The sequence below is a fragment of the Lissotriton helveticus genome, chromosome 7 (assembly GCF_964261635.1).
Source record: "Lissotriton helveticus chromosome 7, aLisHel1.1, whole genome shotgun sequence".
NCBI lineage: Eukaryota > Metazoa > Chordata > Amphibia > Caudata > Salamandridae > Lissotriton > Lissotriton helveticus.
Window position 1 is genome coordinate 812,175,771 of NC_136068.1, and position 27,239 is coordinate 812,203,009.

A 27,239-nucleotide genomic window follows, 5' to 3' on the forward strand; every position below is an offset into this window, starting at 1 on the left:
GTGGAGTAGGGGCCGCGAAAAGGCGCTCCAGAATCACATGCGGGATATCCGGGTCGCCGTGTATCCAGGTATGGAGGTGAGAGGCCTGCGCTATCCTGTAGTAGCGTTCAAGATCTGGGGCGGCCAGCCCCCCTTGCTCGTATGGGAGCTGAAGCACCTTCCATTGTATTCTAGGTTGTTTCCCGGCCCAGACGAGCCTAATAAGGAGTTTGTTTAAGGTCGTGAAGAAAGCCCTGGAGAGGACAATCGGGAGGTTATTGAAGAGGAACAAAAATCTAGGGAGGACCACCATCTTCATCAGGGCAATGCGGCCCATTAAAGACAGCGGTAGCTTAATCCAGAGCTCTACATCGTCAGCCAGTTTACTATATGCAACACCGTAGTTTGCGCGTAACACTATGTCTGGGTCCGTGTGTATCATTATACCCAGGTATCGGACCGGGTCCGTGGACCATTGTAGTGGGTAGTCCATCTCGAAGGGTTCAGTAACAGGGGTCAGAGGGAAAGCCACTGACTTTGGCCAGTTCACCTTCAGTCCCGAAAGGGCCCCAAACCGCACCACCTCCCGCAGGACCGATGAGAGGTTGTTCACCGGGTCCCTAACGTACAACAACGTGTCATCCGCATATGTGGAGATACCGATCTTGTAGGTAGGGTAGCTGATGGCTTCGTAGGAGTGGTATTCCCGCATCGCGCAAGCCAGCGGTTCCGCGACCAGCGCATACAGCAGCGGCGAGAGGGGGCAGCCCTGTCTCGTGCCACGGCTCACAGTGAACGCCTCCGAAACGGCATCACCCAGCCGAACTCTCGCAGTGGGTTGGTGATAAAGCGCGCCGAGGAGTTGGAGGAAAAGATCCCCCAGTCCCAGTTTCCTGAGGACTTTGCGCATGAACGTCCACTCCACGGAGTCGAACGCCTTCTCCATATCCAAGAAGACAGCGATCGCCTTGGTGTCATGTTTGGTGTGTTGGATGGCTCCCATAACCGTTCTGATGTTATACGTGAGGTTTCTGGTCGGGATGAAACCCGCCTGTTCTGGGGCTACTAATTCTGGGGCGACGAGCGCTAGTCTGTTTGCCAGTACCTTAGCGTACAGCTTCGCATCAACGTTGATAAGGGACAAGGGGCGGTAGGACCCCGGGAGGTCAGGCGGCTTGCCCGGTTTCAAAATCGTCACTATGAGTGCTTCTCTCATAGAAGTGGGCATCACACCATACTCGCAGATCTCATCAAAGAGGGTGGAGAGATAGGGGAGCAGCTTGTCCTTATACGCCTTATAAAAGGCGACGGTCAAGCCATCGATTCCGGGCGCACTGCCTGGCCTCATGCCGTCTAGAGCGTCCGCAATCTCCTCTCGGAGTATAGGGGACATCAGGAATTCCCTCTGCCAGTTCTCTAAGAACGGCATTTTGATGTGGTCTAAGTAATTGTCTATGTGGCTCTCCACATCCGAGATCTTGCTGGTGTACAGGTCTTGGTAGAACCCTTTGAATTCCGCCAGAATATCTCCCTGCGATGTCAGTGTTTCCCCGTCCGTGGAGCGCAATTCAGTGACACCCTGGCGTCGCCTGGCCCCCTTCATAATCCCGGCTAGCAGAGAACCCGGCCGGTCGCCCTCACCGTATGCGCGGGCCGTTGCGTATTTCCCCAGGTGCCTGACCTCTCTGTCCGCCTCCTCGTGGAACTCTGTCAGGAGCCCCCGCAACGTCTCATCCCCCGCCGGGGACGGGTCCGTCAGTCGTTGGCGTTCACAATCCGCAATTCGCCCCTCGAGCAGTGACAGTCTACTCCTGATAGCCCTGAGGACACTGGAATGCTTGGCCATGACGACGCCCCTAACATAGACCTTAAAGGTTTCCCAAACCGTGCCGAAGCTATCCACCGTTCCTACGTTACTGGAAAAGAACGTGTCTATGTCCTCCCCTAGTTCTGCCCTGAAGGCCTCGTCTAACAGAGAGTACGGTGGGAAGCGCCACGTGAACGGGGGGATTCTGGGTAGCGGTGTGTTCAGAACCAGTAGTATGGGGGAGTGGTCAGACAGCGTCCGCGGGAGAACTCTGCAGTCCCTCACCATCGTCAGTAGAGTAATAGGGGAGAGCCAGTAGTCAATCCTAGTGTGGAGGTTGTGGTACGCTGAATAGTGTGTGTAACCCCCCCTCGCGCTATGCCGCTCCCTCCAGACATCCGCCAGCCCCAGTCTCACCATTTCGGCCTGCATTTGATGCGCTGCTGCTGCTGGGCGCCTGGGGGGCCCCCCCGATCTATCAAGTTCAGGGCTAAAGGTGAAATTAAAGTCCCCCCCCCAAATCAGTTTATCTGTGGGCCATTCAGCACAGTGCCCCGCCAGCGCCGCATAAAACTCTGGGGAGTCATAATTCGGGCCATACACATTCATGATCAGGAGATTATGTCCCTTACCCGTGCATTTGCTTAACACAAATCGGCCCTCCGGGTCCGCTCTGAGTAGCGTGAGTGAAAGTTTAGATTTAGGATTTACCCACGTGAGAACTCCCCTAGCGTGTGAGGTGAAGCCCGCATAAGTGGAGTTGCCCTGAAGACCTCTATGTGTGAGCATTTTACTGGTGTTGGGTAGGTGCGTCTCCTGTAACAGAGCCAGGTCCACATGGTGTCTTTGGAGGTAGTGCAGCACCTTGCGGAGTTTCCGGTAGTCGTTCAACCCCCTTACATTCCATGTCAACGCAGTTAGGGTATCAGTGTCAGGCAGTGGGTCCCCTAGTATCTCTTCAGCCATTAGAAAAGTGGCAACACATAATGAGCACCAGCAGTAAACATTCCCCCCTCCCACTTGCGCCCACACCATCGGTCCCCTCCAGGGAATAGAACATTGCAGAACACAGTTGAGACCCCCCCCCAAACATTCCGAACTCCAGAACAAGAACCCCCACCCACCTCCCACAGTCAACCGACCCCAACCTGGTGTGACCGAATCCCCTGTGTCCCCCCCCCCACCCTCTAGCAATCCCATTCAACAACACCACAAACTGGCTCAATCTGAGCCGTCACAGCTGGCAGCGCTGGGGCAGAGGTAGCCTACTCGTACTGTCCGACGTCCAGTGTCCCACCTGGATCTCCGTGCAATGTACATACGTAGCCCTCACGCCAGCGCCCTAGTGGCGTAGCTCAGCAAGCAAGGAGTGCATAACAAGTTTCGGCTCTCTGTCCGAGCCCCCCCCCTCCCGCCCCTCCAGCCGCCTCTGACCTGTATCGTGTCCGGTTCCAGGGGAGCTGAGCCCATCCAGGATGGCTGTGTGCCGCAAGTGCGAGGGCTCAGGGGCACCCAGCCGAATCACTCGAGTCTCCCCCGCTCTGTGGCGCTCAGGGAGTCCAAATATCTCACAGTTCAGACTGAGCGGGGGGAGCATAACGTGCAAAGTGGAGTGGCGCCACGTGCGCCCCTGAAGCCGCGGCCTGCCGGTGTGTCCATGAGAGCGCCATCGCTCCTCAGTCCTGTTCCTCCAGGCCCTCCGCTCCCGATTGTTCCGCTGCATGCGCGTCTGGGCCCCCTCTGCTCTCCCTCATCCACACCTTCAGGGATTTTTGTAGCTCTTTGGGATCCGTGAAGAAGTGAGAATGCCCCTGACGGTTAATGCGCAGCCGCGCCGGGTATAACAAGGCGTAGTCCAGGCCAAGGTCCCTCAATTGTTGCTTGTACAGGACAAATCGCCGTCGTTCTTCCTGCACTTTGGAGGTGAAATCAGGGTACAACGATATGTTCATCCCCTCGTGCTGCAGTGACCCCTTCTCGCGGGCCGCGCGGAGCGCCGTGTCCCTGTCCCTGTAGTTCAATAATTTCGCAATTATCGGCCTGGGGTTAGCGCCCGGGGGTGGCCTAGGTCCAAGGGTGCGATGGGCGCGCTCAACAATGAACATGGGGGAAAAGATGTCGTCTCCCAAGAGTGTCTTAAGTAGTTTTTCAACAAAAAGTTCCATCTTACCCGTCTGGGTCGTCTCGGCCACACCCGTTATTCGTATGTTGGATCGCCTTGAGCGCGCCTCCAAGTCCTCCGACTTTTCCTGTATCACCTGCAGCAGGCGGCCAAACTGCTTTCGATCAGCGCCCCACTCCATTTGCGCCTCTTCAGCCTCAGTTAGTCTGCGTTCGGCCATGTCGAGTCGTTCCGCATGTTTATCCACCCTCTCCGTCATGCGGTCCATGCGATACGCCAGGGCATCGATCTTGTTACCTATGGCCGACATACCTTCCTGCAGGCCCTTCTCCATGGTCGTGAGCATGCCTTTTATTTCCGCGCAGAGCGAGGAGCCCGGGTCGCCGGTCGCTCCTGGCGATTGGGAGGCCGGAGGGCCTGGTCCCTTCTGGCGGCGCTGGTCGAACGACAGCTTCGACTGGGTCCTGTCCCCCTTCACCATTGTCGCGTTTCCCAGACCCCGGTGGGGGGTGCCGCGGGTGAGCACGTAGCCCTCGTGGAGCGCGTGGGTTTGCCGCTGGGTCGGAGAAGTGTGTTAGGCACCACCGGGGTGCCGGCTGAGATGGTTCCCGGCCGCCCTCCAGCCCAGGCTGGGCCTGGGTAATGGCGCCGCGTCAGGACACGACCAGCGCCACGCAGCTCTCCGCCTCCTCCGCAGTTAGCCCAGGGGTTTTTTCCGGGTCCCACGGCTCCGGGAACCCCCGCCAGCCGGTGACTCTGTGTGTCGGTGAGGTGGCGTGGAGTCCGGGGGGTCCGCCTTCACCGGGACCCGGAGGGGTCCAGGTCGACTCGTCCGCGCAGCCGCACGTCGGGTCACGTAACTCGGTCTCGGCTCTCAAGCGAGGTCGGGGATCGCGGCCTGGTTGCTCGCCACCCCGCAGCCGCTGAAAAATGGTGCGTCCGAGCGCGGGTCGTCCCCAAACTTCGGGCGGAGTTGCGGAAAGAGTAGGGCCGACAATTCCTGCCGATTTCGCTGGGATTTCTTCGCTGAGCAAGGATCTTTGTCGGATAATAGGTGGCGCCGACGCGGAGCTCTGCTCTTACGCGTCCGCCATAGACGCCGGCTAGCTCCGCCCCAGCTGCCGCAACACTTTAAGACGCTGCACGGTCACTTTCTAGTCCGCGAGACTTCGAATCAACCACGTGCCGAGTGTCCCATTCAATAAACTGTGGAGGGCGTGAGCAGCAGTTTTACCGGGCCGATCGCTATTTTTGTTGTCTTTATTGCTGCATCCCAATTGGCTGCTGGGAGCACGTCGAGTGGAATGTTTTGAACAGAGGTAACAAGCTGTCGGCGTTGGGAAAAATATAGTGCATAGCAGATAATGAGTGTGTAACGTCGCAAGTGAGATCCAATCCCAGTGGATGGGGCGAAAAGGAGACATGGCGGCAAGAAGGAGGGACTAAGTAGCCTCCTTTACAATCAGAAGCCAGCGTTTTGCACAGAAGATGACACCAGCGAATGAGGAAGATGGGTGGGGCTTCAACTCCGCCTCCGAGAGCTTTGGAATCTGTATTGATTTCAAGAAGCCCTCGTAAAATGAGAGCAGCGCATGCGCGCAACCTTCATCAGACAAGACCTAAAAAGGTTGTGAAGTAATAAGCTCCATGTCATCACAACAGTTTTAAAAATTGCTACAGGAATCATGTTCATGCCAAATGATGGCGAGGACAGGCTGTTTTTTAAAATTAATTTGTATACTTCTACTTGAGAGATGGAAAACGTTGTTGCAAGTGAATCCTGTGGCCTCGAAAGTATCAGATGTATTTGTGAACAGCTCACCAATGTAAGTTTCCCAGTGAGTGTTAGAAATAAAGAAACCATTGCCTGCCTTATGATCTTCAGTCCCGAGGCCGACCAAAGACCAACATTTACTAGAAAAATTTGACTTGATTGCCTCCAGTGGACCGGCCAAGCCTTGTTGACCGGGTTAGCTTTAGTACTTCTTATTTTAGTTTTGCACAGATGTTTCGATTGCTTGATCCGCTCATTGCGGCGCTCTGTGGGGGCTGTTTTCAGCAAGCGTCTCATGGCTTGCTGATGATGCAGTCCGTCATAATTTGCCTGGAACATGAATCACTGGGCAGATAGTCAGATCCATAATTATTACTTCCCAAGAAGCTTGAAGAAATAAAGTTGGGAGTAGCATGAAGGAGCTGTTCCCAATCGGGATTCCAGGATGGCGTGGAGCACGCGGCCTCCGTGTTAGACTCCAGACGGTGAGCGATGAATATTTAAGTAGTTAGTAAAGCAAGTTTAAGATCAAGATCATTGATCCATCGAATACACAGTTTCTGGATTATATGTCCTTGATGGTGGCCAAAGATAGAGTAAGCATTGATCGAAGGTGATGCCTAATGTAATGTGGTGTGGATTATGATCACTATCCCATCTGGATATTAGTTCAAACTCAAAAAAATATAGGAAATAAGCAGAGAGAAAAGATGTATAATCAATAGTTGTTGAATGGTTGGTGCCCTGCGAACAAAGTAGATTCCGCAGGCCGGTCGTTCGAAAATCTGCTGTTTAGTGACCGGAATCCGTGGAATAAAACTCAAGCATTGGCATAGCCAATAGATCTCGCCCTTGGGAACTTATAAGTGTTTAGCCAGAGCTATTGGCTTTAACAATATCTTTAAGATATGTTGTTGCGCAGTAAAATGGTGGCTAGTAGAGCCATACCGCAATCACAGGAGTGAGGAACTAAAAACAAGCCGCAGTGCGATACTGTGCTAGAAAAACAGCTTTAAAAACATAATTGCGTTTATATTCGTCAGTAGCACTTCACACATAATTAGACACACCATCATTGAAAACAAGTATTGATTGAAATGATGTGCATGCACAGCTAACAGTGTGTTATAGTGTATGTGCGTGTGAGGGCACAGACTGCGCAATACAAGGGTGTCTTGAAACAGCTGCAATACTAGCACAAACTGCACTTCTATCACCTTATGCTGATACAACTGTATAGAGTTGCGGCTATCTGGAGGAGCAGCGTGGTTCTTCTGGGGGACTGCACCCCGTGGCCTCCTTTACACCAATAGGTGATTTTTTGGAAAGTGACATTTTGTTTTGCATAATTTCCATGTGAGACACATGAAGACGTGTACATTTTACAGATAGCCAGTGCTGCCCTCGATAACAGGTTCATTTGCAAACACCCGACATCAAAATTATGAAACCTTACAGTATTCTAGGCAAGGCTCGTTTCTGAATGCAGCGGACTAATAACAGTATTAATATCTGAAAAATTTTCTAATATCATATCCAATTAATAGAGCTTTGCAGTAGCTGAGATGTTAACTGCACTGCCAGTGCGCAAAGTTAAAAGGAATGCATTTGCGCTGTTTTGACACACCATAGCTTGATGTTTCGAATCGTCTCATGCTGAGGGACCCCCACACTTGTCACTCCCCTAGGTGACGCCCCACTGCCAACACCTGAGGTGAACAGTGTTTGAACTTGCCGTGGCACGAGCCAAAAGTGCACACAGGAAATTAACATGACAAAAAGGATTTGTTTAAGCCGTCTCCCTTAAAGAAGGCTGGCTGCATTGAGTAAGGAACAAATCACTGAGATGGTTTTCTTCCGCGTATGAAACTCAACAGCAGTGTATGACACTTCAAGTATGCCATTGAACCTTTCGCCCCCCCCCCCCCTAGAACATGCCTGTACTCCCACGGCCCCCAGCCGCTGAGCCCCAGTGCCCAGACCACCTGCCAAAGCCCCTGCAAAGGCTCGCCTGCTCCGTAAACAGTCTAGGGACCCCTACACACAGCTCATTACAGACAGCTGGATGTATGGGACCAGCAGCAAAGCGCACAGGATATACAGCAACCCATAGAATGCAGTGGATCATACAGGACATCATAGAGTGCATAACGCACATACAGCCCAGGACGGTGTGCCTGATGTACACATACTCACGTACAAGATGTAGGACAATCACACGCCCTAGGCTAGGCTCATAATACTCAGTAAGCAGTGCGCTATTCATACAAACAGCTCAACAGTGCAGGACATGTGTGTGTCTAGCAAACAGTACCCAATGCACAAACAGCGAATCACAGTGTACACAGACAGTTCAAAACATTTTGGAGAACAGCTCAGTACTAATTGCAGTTCGCACACATACTTCCTTGTACACACTGCATGGTACAGATACAGCATGATATAATATGTAGGGCACACAGACCTTAGCACACAGTACAAGAATCTCAGCACAGAGTGCATAAGGTGTGTTGTGCTTTTCGCACAGACCCAGGTGCATGCAACCCAGCATGCAGTGCAGACACACATGGCCCAACCTATACTGCAGGATTCACTCACACAGCCCGACACAGATGGCAGGATGCGGGCACAGCTGGTCGGAAGAAAATCTGACCGCACAGACAGCAACTGACCCCTTCGCTCCGATCACCATCCACTATTTGTTTTGTGCGTGTATTCACTAAGCAACTTCACCACATTATTAACACCCTGAACAGTTTTGGTTCCAAAAAGTGTCTTCCACCTAACACCCGTCCCACCCACCACCTGACAAAAGTCGGCTTGTTAGTGGGCGCTCAAACAGAGACCCCACATGTAACAAGGAAAGTAATGGGAAGGGCAGTTTAAATTTCGGCAGTATATTTGTACTATAAAAGCAGTGACAGAAAATGAACAGAACATGCGTTTCAAGCAAGCATTTCCTCTTGTTCGCAACTAATTAGAGATGCTATTTTTAGCTCTGCATGGAACCCCCCAAAAATTTGTTTAATGCCGTTTCCCTTGATTTAACTACATGGACAGCATTTCTAAACTAACAAAACCGAACGCGCACACGCAGTATATGTTCCTTTTTGTTTGTGTCAACCTTACTTGTAACTACAATTTTCATACTCTAATAACTGTGTAACCTTTGTAAAGCTATAACCTGCAATTTATTGTCTGATACCCATGTAAAGCGCTCTTATACCTCCGGGTCCAGCCAGCGCTATATAAACCTTTTAAATAAATAAATAAAATGACACGAATAAAAAGGATGGATCAAAGAAAGCAACTAAGAATATTGCTGAAAACCACTATTATTCTCTTCTGCTGATGGACTAGGAAATAGGATAACCACAACTAAACGAGGCACCATATGTGAAGATCACCCTCAAATATATCAAGCGCGCGCTTCGCGCTCAAAGTATAAAAAAAAAAAGTTTGACGCGTGGCAGCAGGGGGAAGGGAGAGAGGAGGGGGCCTGTGCCTTTTTCCCTTGTGGCAGCGAGCTGGAATTATCTGTTAATTACAAACAGATGGTTTGAAAGCTCGCTCCCGCAAGGGAATCGCCAAACGTGCACGCGTTGCCATTCAACGCAATGCGTGCACGTTTTTGACTGCAAAACGGAATCGATTGTTAAAGGTCTTTTTCCTATGCAGCGCATGCGCGCTGCATAGGCGAGACCTACAAAAGGTCTGCATCAGATGCTGTTTTGAGTTCGGTCTTATTGGTCATCAGAGGAACGAAGTTGAACACCGAATCAGGTGAATCGTCAGCCGCATCCATAGGCCTGGTCCGAAATAAATTGTCATTTAAATCCCCTTAAATAACAATAATGGAGTTTGCGTGTGCATCTGAGATGTTTCGAAGTTCATCCAAGAAGGCACCAAACTTAGCTCCTGATTTGTTTGGAGACGGTGGAAGGTAGAGCATGTTAATAAAAAGATTGGATTGCTTGCCTTTAGTTTTTAACTGAATCACTAACATTTCCTTTGATGCATAAAAAAAAAGATGCATTTGAAAGCGAGATTGCTTCATTGACAAACTGTTGTTAATAAGAGTTAAGAGACCACTACTGTGTTTACCCATTTTTTATTTATTAGCTGGATTCTTAAATGTTGAACAGTTAGAGAAGGCAAACTGAAAGCAGAGCACATAAAAGGTGTTCAAGAAATTGAGAGAGGTGTTACTATGAGTGAATTGCCTGTCTATTCTGCGATATTTAAGAGAACAGATTTGTACATCAATGGCCAGAGTGAGGAAAGTACTTGGGTTCCTGTTAGGTTAAATGAGACCTCATCACAGGGGGACGATTACAACTTCCTGGAGGTAAAGAGGTGATTCATATGCTAAGATCGGAGAGGTTATCAAGAATTATTTGCACGTTTTCCTGATTATTAAAGCTGGAATGGTCTGGGCCTTTGAAATGAATATTATGGTACAAGAATCGTTTAGTCGGACAGAAAGAGTTAAAAGTAGCTGTAGGCCTTCAAACTACAAGGTATTTAACTGTTGGTGGATGAGAAAGCAGGATACCCCATGGATTACTATGTATTCTGAGCACCTAATGATGGCACTGACTGGCTTAGAGAGAAACTCACAGTGCCTTCAGCCTCAACTCCATTGCTCATAATGTGGCCCATTATATAAACCTTGAAGGACTAAGTTCAAAGTATGCACTATACAAGAGTAGTATGCTGCTCAAAACAAAAATACCAAAACAGAGCATCCTTGAAAAAGCAAACATTCAGAGAATACCAGAGTAAGTAGAGCATGTTTTACAGTAGCAGGCACAACCTGGATTACTTTAACGTTTTTCACTTTCATTGTTCTAAAAACTATCAGTATTTTTGCCCGTAAAGTTAAGGACATGAATACAGGACATGAAAGGGACCAATTTTAAAGTCAGTTATTCATTACTGCAGGTTCTGAGACGCAGAGGGGCATGGCGCACTTAAATCCCTGGTTAAAGCATACAGTTGTGTCATGTTTCTTGCCGTTTACATCACAGAACCCAGCGCCCAGTTCATGTGGCATTCTGTGCTGGAGGATAGAAAGGTGCCTCGGCATGGCTAGCTTGAGACCGGCCAGACACAGTGAGAGCCTCTCTCAGCCCCTCCCATACAGTGAGTGCGAGGGAAATCAACATGAACTGAATATGGGCTCTTATACAGTGCCCTACGTAGAGGGGCTCTTGGCACTACCGGCAAACTTCTCTTGCAAATAAAGGTGAACAGGCCAACAGATAACTAGAATAAATACCTTTTCAGTTGTGTTCTGAAAGATAAGATAATTGACTTCACCAAGGTAATAGACTGTCACACTTTGGTAACTGAAATATCTGTTGCCAAATCTGGATCTCCTGAAAGAGGGAATTAAAAAAAAATAAAAAAACTTTTGCCTTGGAATACTATTTTCGAAAATCGTAACAAAAAAAAGTATGACTTCGGTATAAAACTGATGCATCATCACAGACACAAATCAGTCTCTCATACACCAATTGGTACTTATATTGCTTCCCAAGGATTTACTTTGCCGGGGCATCCATAAAAGGGAATCATTAATGGCTCAGTTACTTACAGGTAATTGCATTACTCCTGTGTCTACTCTTGCTTGGGTTAATTATGTAAGGAGATGCAACTGTGCCTCATAGACACACCTAACAATGTAAGAGCAAAAGAATTCAGGATAGGTTGAGGGCAGAGAAAAAAATCTATCATTAAAAGATACAAAAGCACTGCCAAGATAGTAGAAGAATCGGAGTACTATATGAGAGAAATGAAAACGAGGGATATAAAAGGTGGAAACAAACTTACATGGGTAAACAGGGAAGAGAGAGAAGAACATGTTTCCTCCAAAAGTAATAATGGTAAGGTCTGTAGCAGGTGTGGTAGAAACAATAAGACGTCTGATTCAAAGAATTGCTCTGCAATAGGCAAGGAATATAGAAGGGTTAGAGGTAGAGAATATTTTTCCAGGGAATCAAATGGGAAAGATTGCAGTGTTGTCAAACATGGTACCATCTGAGCCTGGGTCGCTAGGATCAGACAGAATAGTGTGTGAGGGGGATGAGGATGATCGTAACCTAGGCGGAAGAAATGGGCCTATGGTAGAATTTACATCCATTTTTATTTCTCCAGTTGTTATAGCACAAAAAGCAGACACAAAATTAAGATTTTGCGTGGATCGAAGAAGTTTGAATCATAGTATTATTACAGTATTTGAGCATTTGGATTACGTTATCTTGGAAGAAGTCAAACTAAAGAAAGACTTCATCAGTGCGATAATGTTAGCGGCCATAGACAAAGATCTAATTTAATCCTTTCTTGGACTAATTGAATATTACTCCAAATTTATAAAAAATGTTGTCAATAAAAGTGTTCGAGAAATAGATGCAGTTTTACTTGGAATAATCCACAGCAAACTTGTTTGGATAATATCAAAATGGAGATCTGAAATGCTGGACTCTTTGTCCCATTTGGTACAAAACGCTAAACTTTTCGGACTGTTGACCAGTTACCGGTTCAACTGGTATAGGTGCTGTGCTGTCCCACATTCGCTCCAATACAGTAGAAAAAACAGTTGCATTTGCATCTCGCTTGCCAACACAAACGGAAAAGCACTTGTGTGTCATGGAAAGGGTAGTGTTAGAACCAGCCTGGGGTCTAGAATATTTGTTTTTTTAAATATTTGTATTTAAAGAAATTACACACTTTTCACCTCTGTGCAGATAATCCCATCATGTCACATACAGTTGTTTTCACATGAATAATAAGTTCAATCAGAGGTATACTTTACATATTTTGTATTCCATTTCTAGCTCTTCTCAGTTCTAACTCTAACATTGGTGACACACAAATCTCTCTTTTGTACAGATTCCATTTGGACCATTTCCTGTCCCATTTCTTTGGGCACCCCCTCATGATAAATACTTATTTTTCGGCTATCATGCATTTATCCATTTCCCTATTCCACAGTGCTACCTCAGGTGGCTTCACTCCCACCCCCCCCCATCCCCTAGCGATTTTTCGTTTGAATAACGTGAAGCCCAACGTTACAAATTGTTGTTCCGTTTCTGTTAGATCTGTCGCCTCCCAGATGTTTAGCAGGCCCAATCGTGGAGTCAAGGTAATTGCCTTTCCCAGGGCAGAATGCATATGTGTTGTAATTCTACCCCATCGGCTTTGTATCGCTGGGCAATCCCATACCATGTGGTAGAAGGTGGGTGGTTGCCCGCAGCCCTTGAAGCAGTGATAGTCAGTCCTAGTCCCTATCCTGCTAGAATGATTCCAGTCATATATGAGCGGTGGAAAACACGAAGTTGAACAAGGCGGTATCTTCCAATTTCTCCTTGAGCTGTCGAAAGAGTCTGGCATATTATTGCTAAGCTTCCTGTAGGTGAGGGAGACCGCGTTGGTGTGTAGTTGTCCATCTAACTAACGATCCTCTAAAGGAGAGAATTCCGGTATATCTATACAGCTGGGGAATGCCGCCATCAAAGCATGCCTTATTTGCAAATAACGAAAGATCTCGGTTGGCGCCAATTGGTAAGTCTTCTGTAACTCTTCAAACCGAAGGATCTTACCCTTCTTAATCATATCGCCTACTGTCGAAATACCAATCATGTCCCATTTGTCAAATCCCAGATGATGGCAGAGCATACCCAACCTTTGTGAATACCACAGCTGTGTCATTTTAGTAAGTCTGTATGTCCAACCAAACTGGGAGTTAGCCAGTTTCCATATCTGCAGTGTGTGTTTTGCGGGGCCTATGATCTGCTTTCTTCGTGAACTAGTATAGAGCGCCCCAAGGTAGCCAGCTCTATCCATCTGATATCTATCTAAAGCACATGCAGGGTCATCTGGTGGGGGCATATCTCCATCTATTTACCGTCACCACTTGCGAGGCCCAGTAATACAGACGTAGGTCAGGCAGTGCGATACCTCCATCGTACCAGCCCTTCATTAATTTTTGAAGAGCTATCCTCGGGGCCTTACCATCCCACAGCAGTGTACGCACCTCACCTTCTACCGCGGTAAAATAGGCATCCGGAACTCTATGTGGGCAATTTTGTAAAATATATAAGAACCGCGGAAGAGCGAGCATTTTAAAGAGGGCAGTACGGCCAGTCAGTGACAATGGGAGGGATCTCCAATGTTGGACATCTGCTCGCAATCGTGTCAACACTGGCGCTAGGTTGCGACCATAAAAGAGGGCTAGATCAGGTGTGACAAAGATCCCCAGATATCTAAAACCGTCCTCCACAACCCTCAGGGCACAATCTTTTGGAAGAGGCGGGATTTGCCCATGCAGGACATACAATACTAACTTGCTCCAATTAATAGCGTAACCAGAATACTTTCCAAAATTGGTAAAAATGTCAAGGACCATACTAATAGATCGATAAGGGTTTGTCAAATATAGCACTATATCATCTGCATACAGTGATATTCTATCTTCATAGTCATGTGACCACCGCATGCCCCTGGTTATGACATCTCGCCATAGTGGCGACAGAGGGCAGCCCTGTCTGGTGCCTCTGCGGAGAGAAAACCGTCTAGATATGTAGTTATTCACTCTAATTTGTCCAGATAGGTCAGTATATAGTAGCCGCACCCATAGCCTGAATTTAGGGCCCAATCCTATCCTCTCCAGGACCTCAAACATATACGACCATTCAATTGAGTCAAATGCCATGGACGTGTCGAGGGAGAGTATGACTGCGTCTTCTTCTAGGTATTGCTGTCGAGCCAGCACGTTGTTAAGTCGACGAATATTAAGGGCCGTATTCCGTCCTGGCATGAAGCCCGATTGGTCCGGGTGTACCAGAGAAGATATCACTGTCCCCAGCCGCGTAGCAAGCACCTTCGCCAGAATCTTAGCCTCCACATTAATTAAAGAAATTGGTCTATAGGAACGGCAATCCTCCACCGGTTTGCCAGCCTTGTGTATAACGACAATGCTCGCCAGTCGCTGACCTGGGGGTAGGATACCCTCTTCCCAACTTTCTTGATACATTCCCCTCAAATGTGGGACCACCTGTGAGGCCGCCGCCTTAAGAAATTCTACCGGAGTACCATTCGGCCCCATCGCCTTACCTGATTTCATTGGCCTATGGCTTTTCGGTTTTCCTCATCAGTGAGGTCTGCCTCTAATAACTCCCTGTCCTCATCCGATAGAGCCGGCACAGAGGACTCCGTCAAAAGTTGACGTGACTCTGCCGCAGTATATACGGCAGAAGGCGAATACACCCCCTCAAAATAGACAGCAAATGTCTCTGCTATTGCATTCAGGCAGGATATAATCCCTCCGGTAGGCGTCTGTAATCTGGGGACCCACCTAGAACACTGCTCCTTCCTCTCCAGCCAGGCCAGCGTTTTCCCTGCCCTATCAGCCAGCTCGTATAGCCTGTGGTGAGTAGCAGTCTGTTTGGCTAGCATGTGTTTGCTGGCTTTCAATTTATATTCCTCCATTTTGAGCACTAGGCCATGTAGTGTCTCATCTGAAGGCCGGATTGCATAGTCTGCCTCAAGTCGTTTAAGTGCTTTCTCTAGCTGCGTCAATATTTCTCGCTATTTTGCAACGTATTGCGTTTTCAGCGAGAGGGCATATCCCTTCATGACCACCTTATATGCCTCCCATATCGTTTGTGCCGATGCAACAGATCCCACATTTTCTTCCAGAAAATATCCAGTTTGGACACCAAGCTCCTCTCTGATATCAGGGATTTTAAGCAGCCATGGATTAATGACTATGGTGTGGCTTTGCTGTTGAGCACCATGTGTGAAATCTATTCCCACTGGGGAGAGGTCTGACAGGTCCCGAGGATATGTCTTGGGCCGCCTGAAGTTGCTTACCGAGGCTGCGTAGGTTAAGAAGTAGTCAATCCGGGAGAGACTGCCATGCACACTGGAGAGGTAAGTAAAGTCTATAGTAACACCTTGCAACTCTCGCCCTACATCTGAAAGCCCTAACGCAATCGTAAAGTCTGCCATGAGCTCATTTGACCTCATCCCTTGTCTCCTGGGGTGCCTATCTGTCAAGTCGTTCATTGCCATGTTATAGTCTCCCCCCATTATTAGGATCCCATCTGGAAGACCAGTTAACACTCGACCTAACTCTGCTAGTGCATCCTTACCCGGGGTCTAGAATATTTTAAAACTTGTGTGGGGTGTTCAGATTTCCATTTGCACGGATCAGAAGCAGTTAATGAAAATCTAGTCACCGGTGGGAGTGATGTGGGACAATGAAGTCAAGGGGCAGTATCGAGCGAGGAGTGGTCCTATGAGATAGATGCAAATATCCTGAGTAGAGTAGTTCAAATGATTACAAAGGGTGGACGGAGAGAAAGTTTTTATCAAGCTCCTTAAGAATATATCCAATTTTGTGGATGAATCATTGTTACTAAGAGATGAAGTGAAACTGCAAGGAGACAGATATATGCCACCTGTTAGAGTGCGTAGAAACGTTTTTAATATAGTGCATGAATGTCACTTGGGACAAAACGCTTACAACGAAAAATTTGAGAGCAGAGTTTTGATTACCAGGTATGGGCAACAATGTGGTATCTTAGATAAAGAGATGCACTAATCACAAGGATGGCTAAAAGAGATTGAAATTTGGGTGCAGAACGGAGTTAAGGACAATTTGTGACCCTGGACAAGTGTTGCTTTAGAGGTCCCTTGCCTGAACTCAGGAAGGAAAGGAAATTTGCTTTGATAAAGATGCATGCACTTTCAAAAAAGTTGCTGTAAGATTCTTGTACAAAATGACCACCAAATCAACTATTGACAGTCTGAAGTAGGTCTTATGAGAGTAAGGATTTTCCAAAGTACTGATCAGCAACAATGGTAAACAACTGACCTCACAAGATATGAAAGAGTTTTTGTCTATTTGTGGGGTTAAGAACTCCTGCACAACATTATACAATTTGCAAGCAAATGGTATGGTTTAGGGCGCCGAACGCATGATCAAAGGGACAATTTACCTAGCGCTTATCAACAGGTTAAGTCAGTTCTGATTTAGTACAGGTATATCGCATGATGGAGCATGCCAGTACATGACCTCCTCAATCTATAATGATGGAAGGATGGAAGGATGGAAACCAAGCAGAAGGCTTATCCTATGTTGGATGAAGGAGTTGTTGAATGCGGAACAATGTGTCACATAAATCCATAACATGGAAGAGGGATAGTTCATGCTGATTAGGTAATGTTAGGTTTGGATGCGCAAAGATAGGTCTGAATAAGTTCAGTGGTCCTTTCGAAGATAAAGAAGTGCTTCATTGGTATGTGGTATTAATGAATGGTGAAACATGGGACACAGGAGAGTAGCTTTGTATGTGAAAAGGGGATGTATGGTGAAGTCTGCAGAAAGAGATGCGGTGGGTTTATGATGATGAAAGATGGTGAGCTGGTAATTAGCCCAAGGAGGGCGGTCATTTAAACAACAATTGTTCAGGGGATCGTAGTCAGAATGGCCAAAGTCACAATGAGCCAATAAGTTATATGCTTGTCCACCAAACAAGGACATGAAGTATCTTTGGGAGTACATAAGGTAAAAGAAATGTGTAAAAGGTAAAATATATATATATATATATATATATATATATATATATATATATATATATATATTGTAGTTATACCAATTGCCCCAGCTTTGAGAGGGAACACGACCGTGCTCCGCCATCCGGCAGTGGAAATGCAGCCTGCACGCACTCGAGCTGATTGTTGCTTGGCCAACGCGTTTCGAGGTCCTACGCCTCTTCTTCATGGGCCGCTCTTGAGAAAACACACTGAGGCATCACATGGGGAAACATTTCCGCTCTTTTTATTCTTCATGCACGCCCTCTGTTGGCGTTAGCTTGTGAGCAATACATGGTGCATGATGGGTGTCTGAGTTCCTCCTTGCGTGCATAAGTTATTTCCTTTCAGTAAGTTCAGTTCTTAATTTTCTTGTTTAAGAGCATTTGTTTTTTTCAATGTTTTACAAACCTTAGTAGGGGTTCGAATGCTCTGCAGGCTTAATTAGCATATATGAGAACGGTGCTTGTGAAGGTCTCGATCCGTTCGAAACCCAAAGCCTCTGTCAGCTGGGATAACGTTTCTTCTCCAACTGAAGATGGTTCCCCTCTCCACGGCAGGACGGCCGTGTAAATGTAGTTATACCAATTGCCCCAGCTTTGAGAGGGAACACGACCGTGCTCCGCCATCCGGCAGTGGAAATGCAGCCTGCACGCACTCGAGCTGATTGTTGCTTGGCCAACGCGTTTCGAGGTCCTACGCCTCTTCTTCATGGGCCGCTCTTGAGAAAACACACTGAGGCATCACATGGGGAAACATTTCCGCTCTTTTTATTCTTCATGCACGCCCTCTGTTGGCGTTAGCTTGTGAGCAATACATGGTGCATGATGGGTGTCTGAGTTCCTCCTTGCGTGCATAAGTTATTTCCTTTCAGTAAGTTCAGTTCTTAATTTTCTTGTTTAAGAGCATTTGTTTTTTTCAATGTTTTACAAACCTTAGTAGGGGTTCGAATGCTCTGCAGGCTTAATTAGCATATATGAGAACGGTGCTTGTGAAGGTCTCGATCCGTTCGAAACCCAAAGCCTCTGTCAGCTGGGATAACGTTTCTTCTCCAACTGAAGATGGTTCCCCTCTCCACGGCAGGACGGCCGTGTAAATGTAGTTATACCAATTGCCCCAGCTTTGAGAGGGAACACGACCGTGCTCCGCCATCCGGCAGTGGAAATGCAGCCTGCACGCACTCGAGCTGATTGTTGCTTGGCCAACGCGTTTCGAGGTCCTACGCCTCTTCTTCATGGGCCGCTCTTGAGAAAACACACTGAGGCATCACATGGGGAAACATTTCCGCTCTTTTTATTCTTCATGCACGCCCTCTGTTGGCGTTAGCTTGTGAGCAATACATGGTGCATGATGGGTGTCTGAGTTCCTCCTTGCGTGCATAAGTTATTTCCTTTCAGTAAGTTCAGTTCTTAATTTTCTTGTTTAAGAGCATTTGTTTTTTTCAATGTTTTGCATTTCCACTGCCGGATGGCGGAGCACGGTCGTGTTCCCTCTCAAAGCTGGGGCAATTGGTATAACAATATATATATATATATATATATATACACACACATACACACATACACACACACATTTTTGACATCTTGCATGCTTCTTTCCATTTATGATGTTTGTATTATTAAGGAAGAGATATGTTGTGATCTTGTTTCAGCTTGTGTGGGCTATAACCACAGAATTCTTAAGTATTAAATATTCTGATTCTATCTATGTTTTGGCTTGAGTAGTGGGACTCCATTTGGAGGCAGATAACTGCTGATGGGCAAAGGGAAAAGCACACTCAAGTCCACGTCTGAAAGAACTCCTAAAAACAAAAATCAGTTGAAGCTTGATTATTACAACGTTACAGAAATCTAGATTAGTTTAAAAAGCTCATGGTTATATAAATATAAAAAGCCATTCATGCAGCTAAAACTCTGTTTCACGAGAGGACGATTAATTGGGTTGGCAACGGATGTCACAAATTATTCAAAAAATATTGTGAGCCAACTGTAAGGTTTGCTGGTGCTAATTCAGATGTAGGTTTTCATATTTCAACTCTTCAGGTATTTTTTTTAAATAAAATAAATGCAGATTTAAAGATTAAAATAGAAGAATAAGCAAAAGCTGCCAATTACAAAGTAGATGCATGGCCTCTATTTTTAACAACGGAGTTCCACATCGTTTGATCTCTTTTTTTCAGCCATTGTTCTGAACACAGCTACCAGCATGTGTCCTTCTGAATGAAATATGGATATTATGCCTGCAACATATGTTTGTTGAGGACATCTCTTTTTGTGAATGTATCCGTTCAAAGAGACATTTAGCCTCAAAAACTAAAATAAGCCACTGGAATTCCCCGCAAATAAATGTGGGCCGAGACCCTATACTTCCAAATAATTATAGGCCAATTTGAACCCTACCCTTTTTCTTTAATAAATTAGAATCACATGTCATGGTTGAGATACAGAGTCCTTGTTCTCAGATTACCAATCAGTGGAAGGGGGTACAAGGGAGTAAAGACTGCTGTTTAGGATATCCTTGAGCAGTTTTTTGAGCTCCCGAACAAGGCAGATGCAGCGATCATCATCCTTCCCTTTCCCCTGGAGGCACTTCACATCATAGATCATGGGCTTCTCCTCACCCTTCTTGAACATTTCTTGCGAGTGAGAGGGAGGAACTTAAGTTGAATATGATCTTTATCAATTCACAAATGACAAGTTCATTAAATAAAGTATTTTGAAACATCCATTGAAATATGGTGTTCCTCAGGGTTCAGCATTACCATCACCTCTATTTAATATATACATGCTTCCTTTTGTGGGTGTCATGTTGGCACATGGTCTATGTTGTCACATGTACCATGAGGATACCCAGATTTTGGTGGCTCTCAGTGATAGGTCGGTCAACAGGAAACCCATTTTGGCTAACTTGATAGCCATTAAATACTGAATGGCAAAATCATCTTTTCTTGGATTTGGGAAGGCCGATGATCTAGAACGGATATCTATGCCATTCATTTAATTGTCTATTGTATGGCTTTAAATAGTGATAACATGGCCGAAGGGCTTTCATTTAATGGCCGAATCAGACAGTCTATCCTCTGCAACCTGTCTACATGGTTCATAACTTGAGGGTGAAACATAGCTCTGTTTCAAAAATCACCACAAAGTCCTATCTGATGTCAAAACGTCTCACTACCATCCACATAATCTATCTAATATCTGCCCATTGTGGGGCATTAAACATAGGAAAGCTCTAGTTCAAGCACTTGTGTTTTTACATGATTTTCTGCAGTATGGAAATATATCTCAATGCTCCACAGCAACATTCAGTACTTCAAAAAATAACTGTAAGGACAGTGTAGGGATTACCAAAGTATGACCCACCTCAAGCTAAAGGAGGAAGTTTGGATGAGTATGTATGGTGAATAAGATTAGAATGACTGTACGGTCTGAAACGCCTTGCCCAGTCATCTAAGTACTTAGCTTTACAAGCAATCAGTGTTACAGATGATTCCAAACTATTGGTGTGAACGTAGTGACGTTGGTAGCTTTGACTATAGCCCCTGGGTGTAATTGGTACAAAGTTTTGCAATCAGCTGCTGGTTTGCGTCGTACCATAACTAATTTTGTCAGCTTTAAAGTCAATGTAAATATTAATCATCAGCCACATTTTCGATATTTATGCTTTTTTCCATGCTATGATTTTTAATGAGGAGTTGACGTTTTGATGCTTAAACGTTTCAGTGGTCTTTCTTGTTATATGCAATTCTTTTATATGTAATTTCAGTGGCATCCAGAAGGTTGGTTTTTCCCTAGTATAAGTATGCGCACTGAGAAATAAACATTGTATTCAAACATTTGAGTCATGCTACGAAGATAATTTTGAAAATGTAACTAATGTCTTTACACAGACTCACTCGTGTGAAACTATCCATTAGGGTTATTGTACATACACGTTATGTTACTACATAATTTTTTGTTTATGTACAAACACATTCCATGCCATCAAATTTTGGTTAACAAAAAGGTCCTAGTGCTCCCTAGACAGGCCAGGAGAGCAAGAGTAAGGCTGGAGTTGGGTCTCAACAGTCCGGACATCACTTTTTAAGGTGATTTAATAAAATATTTTATCAGGACCACGCGAGCACCAGACTTGTCATTAAAAAGACAAATTAAAACACTCTTCGAAGAGGAGGGTTCCCCATGGCAGGTGCATTTGGCAGCAGGCATTAGATTATTGGACATCAACATGCAAAATCTGCAAAACCCTGACATCCCACTAACAGCCTGGAGGAAAACAGTGAATACTCAGGCCAAGAGAATATCTTTTGAAAGGGACTTGGAAAGCCTGCATTACCAATTCAATCTTTCCTCGCTGGACTCCTCATACGCCATGGGAAAGCCGCAGCCCTACCCGGAGCAAACTTTGACAGTCCTGGCTCGGGGAAGAATCACCTATATGAGACTTCTCGCTTTGCCCATCACGGATTTTAACCCAACTTGGGCCCGGCAGGATAATTCAGTGGCTTGCCGACTCTGCAATTACCACTGTGAATCTTGGCTCCATCTGTTGTGCTGTTGCCCAAAGCTAGTCAGTGAGCGGCAGCGCTTGGTTCTCCCCATCTGTAGATTGCTTGGCCTACAAAGTTGCAGGGAAGTTTCCGACCTGTGCTTCTCTATTAAAACACCTCAAATTGCGGCCCGACTAGGGAAATTCACAGACGCAATCCGAGCCAAAAACTGAATTATAACAGTTCTTAGTCAGCCATCAAGCAAGAGGGACTACGATAAAAACTTTTCCTTAAATCCAACGCACAACACCTCACTGCTAGATAAGACAATAATCTTAATAACAGTCATTTTAATTATTTTAAATCTTTTTAAACGAATACTTCATTCCTAACTAATTGTGTGAGATCTTAAACACGTTTTTGTTTTATTCATAGAATATTGTAACAATTTTAATTAAACAATAAAGATTAATTTCATTTCAGTCCATGCCACAGAAAAATGTTTACTCGCACTACATAGAATATCTGCATTTGTTTTATTTGTTGTAGCATATTTAATTTGGGTTACATTACTACAACTTGGGTGATCACACACAAAGTTGCTGTGAAATGCTTGTGATCGTCGGGAAGCACCTTTTACAGGTTTTACCTGAAACACACTAAGAGACTGACACCCAGATGTTCCACACAGCTGGCTGCCTGACTAATAATTGCATTAGGGCCCTCAGTGGCTGGTCCTCCACTAAGGTGGAGGAGATAGCCCCCCCCCCCCACGCAAAAAGGAAAAATAAAATGACAATAACGTATCATTAATATCATTTTATTTTTGCCATTGCATGCAGTCAGTGCCCTTGTTCAACATCGGGTGGGGCGGGGCTGGCCAGAGCAGGGGAGGAGCGGTTTGCACTCCCTAAGAGCGCATGAACTGTTTGGCTGGAACAGTTCATGCGCACTTTGCATGCTCCCCACCAGGCTGTTTAACATGCACAGGCTCCCTGTTCCCATCTGAGTGCCGAACCACGGCGCTAAGGCCAATCACAACGCTGTATTGCAGCATTGTGACTGGCTCATTGGAGCCTGTGTGCCGGGTGCTCCTGCTACTGGCCAGCCTGGAGAAAGGAAGAAGGAAGAAAACACAGGGGAGGCAGTGGCCGGCTGTTCCCAGGTAAGTGTTTTTTTTTCTTAATTAACCTCACTGCCACACCACCCCATGACGGTAGCAGCCGCTACTGAGGGCCCTCGCTCTGAAAGAAGACCACAGAGAATAATTTTTATGTGAATCAATATGGCGTCAATATGACAAGTAAGTGAGGAATGGTGCATTACGCAAGACATGTGTAACATACCTTAACCTACTGTTTCTATAGTCATGAGCTGCAGGTGCTCGAGATTCGTACCATTGATATTGGCTGCAGGAGAGACGAAATGGAGCAGTCGAAGCATAAAAGTTACCATGCAAAGTCAAACTACAGCAGGAATATGGAGAGGTAGGAAACGACAATGGTGAGAGGTTAAAAGTAGGAGCATTGAGACAAAAGGTTAAACAAGAAAGATCAGAGATTGGGTGCAGTGAAGCATAGTGTCGTAGACACCATAAGTGAGGATGGCAGGATGGAACTCATTGATCTCTTCATAAAAGTCTGAAGTTTAGTACCATAAGGTTGTATCATACTGATAGAGTGAATCTGCAACCTGCAAGTATTTCCACACATAGTAGTATAACAGATGTACAATTCTGCAGCCACGAATTGTATTCAAATATGCAGTTGAATAGGTGTTTTTTTAAACTTTTTTTTATATTTCCGGGTGAAATAATTTTACGTAGCTATAAAAATAAATCCTGCTACACCCCTAACGCTTTTCGGGGTGTCTGGTATTCCATTAACTTTCTGGAAACAAACCTAGCCTTAGTTTGGCACAAATAACTCAATGATTTTCAGAGAGGAAACTACTTGCAAATCATTGGCAAGTCCCCAAAAACATACGAGGTTTTGGGTGTTCAATTTTACAAGTTGAACAACCTAGGCATGTTCACAAACGTGCTGCAAACTCTGTTTAGGGAAATTAGCACTCCGGATTCTCAGACTCAAGAAGGTTACTTTACCCTGGCAAATGTTTTTCTTTTGTGCACAAAACTAAACGAAGATGTACAAAAACTCTTAAGATCTGGCAAACAGTAAGGCCATGCCATAGCAAATAACACAATTACAAACTAAGAACTAGCCAGTGTAAAGCCTTAAAGTGTAATTAAATTGGCAATACAACCATACATGCAAACATGCCAAAAATAAAACGTCGAGGCCTGTTGCATGCTCTAATCTCCCCCTCCAAGAATTAAGGGCAAAGCGTTAACCTTTGATGTCAGAGGTCATTCTTAGACGAGGAGATTGGAGTGAGCATAACAGGTATCACCATTTTATTTTTGGACGTTTTGCAAAACTTCGAATTGGGTTTCTACATGCAAGGATCGGGAGGCGGGAGACTAGCCTTGAAATCGGTAGTCTCCCATTTGAATTGGAAGGATTGGCATGTATGATACAACTAATATCAAATGGAAGCTGCGATTGCACCTCTACGGATACGGTTGTGTATGGGTGTCGTTGGTCAATACAGAACATAGCAGGCAAAAGGAATGACCGCTTAATAAAACTATCACTACAGGGGAGAGATATTTTCTTCTAGTGTCTCCAATACTGACACACAATGTGCCATATTACCTAGGAATCCAGAGTGTTTGTCTCTGTGCCTGTGCCGTATTATAGATGTAAAAAAACACAGTTGATGGACAGAATGTGGAACAATGTCATACATTCATCCCTGGAGTCAAGCTAAACAGGCTGATGAAGGCTGATAGCCAGAAACCGGTCCTTGGATGCTTGATTCCGGTCTGGGAAAGACATGGCTTGGTAGTTCGGACTGGACTGTTCCCATGAAGCACAGGGTCAGAGCTGATTTGCATATAGCCAGTGTCTTACCCAGGGTGGTGTGGAGTGCAAAAAAACGATGGATTTAGGCCCAGATCCTTGTACTGGGGTGAATGTATGACATTGTTCTACATTCTGTCCATCAACTGTGTTTTTTGCAATTTTCACCCCGAGTGGGCTGGGTATGCTCAGACGTGAGTCCCAGGCTCTCCACACCACTGGAGTCAAGTTATCCAGGCTGATGAAGGCTGATTACCAGAAACCGGTCCTTGGATGCTTGATTCCGGTCTGGGAAAGACATGGCTTGGTAGTTCGGACTGGACTGTTCCCATGAGGCACAGGGTCAGAGCTGATTTGCATGTAGCCAGTGTCTAACCCAGGGTGGTGTGGAGGGCAAAAAAACGATGGATTTAGGCCCAGATCCTTGCACTGAGGTGAATGTATGACATTGTTCTACATTCTGTCCATCAACTGTGTTTTTTGTATTATAGATGTCGGCGCACGGGCAAACTGGCTCTCTCGGGAGGCACATTGACAGTGCACCACATGGAAAGTAGCATATAGGGCCTCCCATAATCCAGGGCACCCCCATGGATGGGGTAAGATGGTCCCAGCACCCACACCCACCTGCAGAGGGCCTCAGCACTCTCTTGAATAGTTCTCCAGATCCACTGAAAGTGAAGGACAAAGCCAAAGGTTTGAACGCTGCTCTGTCTTTCACTGAAGAGCTCTCCCCAGCACATGGGAATACTGCCAGACTTAATAAACCCACTAGGTGCTAGATGTACGTAGCACTGGTCAAAAGTTTCAACCAGTACTTTTTCCAACCAGTGTGGTAATTTGCAAACCAAACTATGTCCTAATCAGGCGGTTTGCGAATTCCTAGTGGGTCGTCATTAGACCTACCTCAAGAATATTAATTATTGAGGTAATTTGCAAATTGAGCCCCACTACAATTGAACCTATCACAGGGATGGTGGCTTCCTGGGATCAGCAAACCACAACGTCTATAACTGCTTTTAAATAAAGCAGTTTGTTTTGTTTGCAACTTATTTTACATAAAGAAAAATGGAATGTGTTTAAAAAAATTGACAAGCTTGTTTCTTTTTTGTTTTTAACAGTAGTCTTGTCCATCGACTTAAACATTTTTTGGGGTCAAAGTTCACCACGGTGGACCCCTTCCAGTTTGTAAATAGCTTGCCACTAACTTCTTTGAGGAGGTGGTAAAAAAAAACGTTTTGCAACTGGAAGTCAGTCACAAAACATTAATACATATGTTATACCTGCTGCTCAGCCAGTATAAGTGTGCTATGTAGAGTGTTGGTGCATGGTGATGCTTTGGAATGTTGGGTTCTTGTGAGTATCAGTTAAAGTATGAGCTGCGTAAGAGGGAGGCTGCTCCTGGTGGGGCTTAACATCCGGCTTATCCTAGAAGCTTACTCATGGAACTCACTACCTGAAACTAAGATAAATAAACCTTCTTACATTAATTTACACCTTGAAATATGGACCGTTTTCTTTCCATTACAACATTTTGGCGATGATTTTAAAGAAAAACCTACATGTGTAAAATGAATGAAAGTTAACTTACAGAGAGAAACCAACATGACAAGGAGATACTTCAAGATAACTGCTGTGAAATTAAGAGGAGATTTAAATTGTATTGGAGCCTGCAAAGATATACATTACCCTGGTGATCGCCCCGCCAGTGTTCTACAACATCGAACAGCCTTCAATCCAGGGCATTAGTACAGACATCCACTTGTTTGACTCTGCCAGCAGTGTGTGAAGACATTTGGCTGCTGTGTGAATATTAATGGTCTGGCGGTGATATCTTGGTAGAAGTTGAGTCACCAGTGTCTCTTCCCCATCAGACAGCCTTTGGCGTGGTGGGTGTAAAGCGGTTGTTTGGCCGCCGATGTTTTGGTAACTCTTAAAGGACAGGTTTGTGCTTTGTGGAGGCGATGTGTGCATAGACTGCATTTGATACCTGCGGCTGGACGCTGTTGTGATTGCATTTGTTCCCTCTGGGACACCGTACGCCCGGCAATTACGTCACCAGCTGTCTCTGGAATGTTGACAGATGACAGCTGGTGGCAGGGTGGAGGTTGAGCGCTCCGCACCTCGGAGCGCGTGTGTTGGTGCAGTTAATAAAGGAACTTCATTCTAACCTACACAGCCTCGGAGTTTCCTTACAAAGTTGGCGACGAGGCACCAACACGAGAACCCACGTACCACAGCAAGAAAATGAAATTGTGAGTGAAACGCCCACTTTATTAAGAAAATTTGAAGAATGATATGAGAGTCTTATTCAAGGAAAAAAAGGAATGAAATGAGTTGAAAAATAACGAAGAACTCTGTAATGAAAACAGCTGTGGATCATCATAAATGAATGTAACTGAAAAATTATGTAAAAATGAAAGCTACTTTAGATGAATGAGAAGCTGAGCGTAAAATAAACAAAGTTGGAAAGACTTGTGAGGAAGTATAACGCTCGTTACTGATATCATCGAAATATGAGGCAAATGTATTGGCTTTGT

General features: G+C 45.7%; 1 protein-coding gene and 1 long non-coding RNA gene across 3 annotated transcripts in view; one reads left to right on the top strand and one right to left on the bottom strand.

Moving 5' to 3' along the window:
- Positions 1–27,239, bottom strand: part of PCBD2 (pterin-4 alpha-carbinolamine dehydratase 2) — a 530,788-nt gene that overhangs the window by 379,723 nt on the left and 123,826 nt on the right. The window lies entirely within an intron of this gene.
- LOC144769225 (uncharacterized) overlaps positions 26,783–27,239 on the top strand; it is a 341,045-nt gene continuing 340,588 nt past the window's right edge. For both annotated transcript variants that reach the window (XR_013598681.1, XR_013598680.1), the window contains exon 1: positions 26,783–26,954. This is a non-coding gene — a long non-coding RNA (uncharacterized LOC144769225). The remainder of the gene's footprint in view (positions 26,955–27,239) is intronic.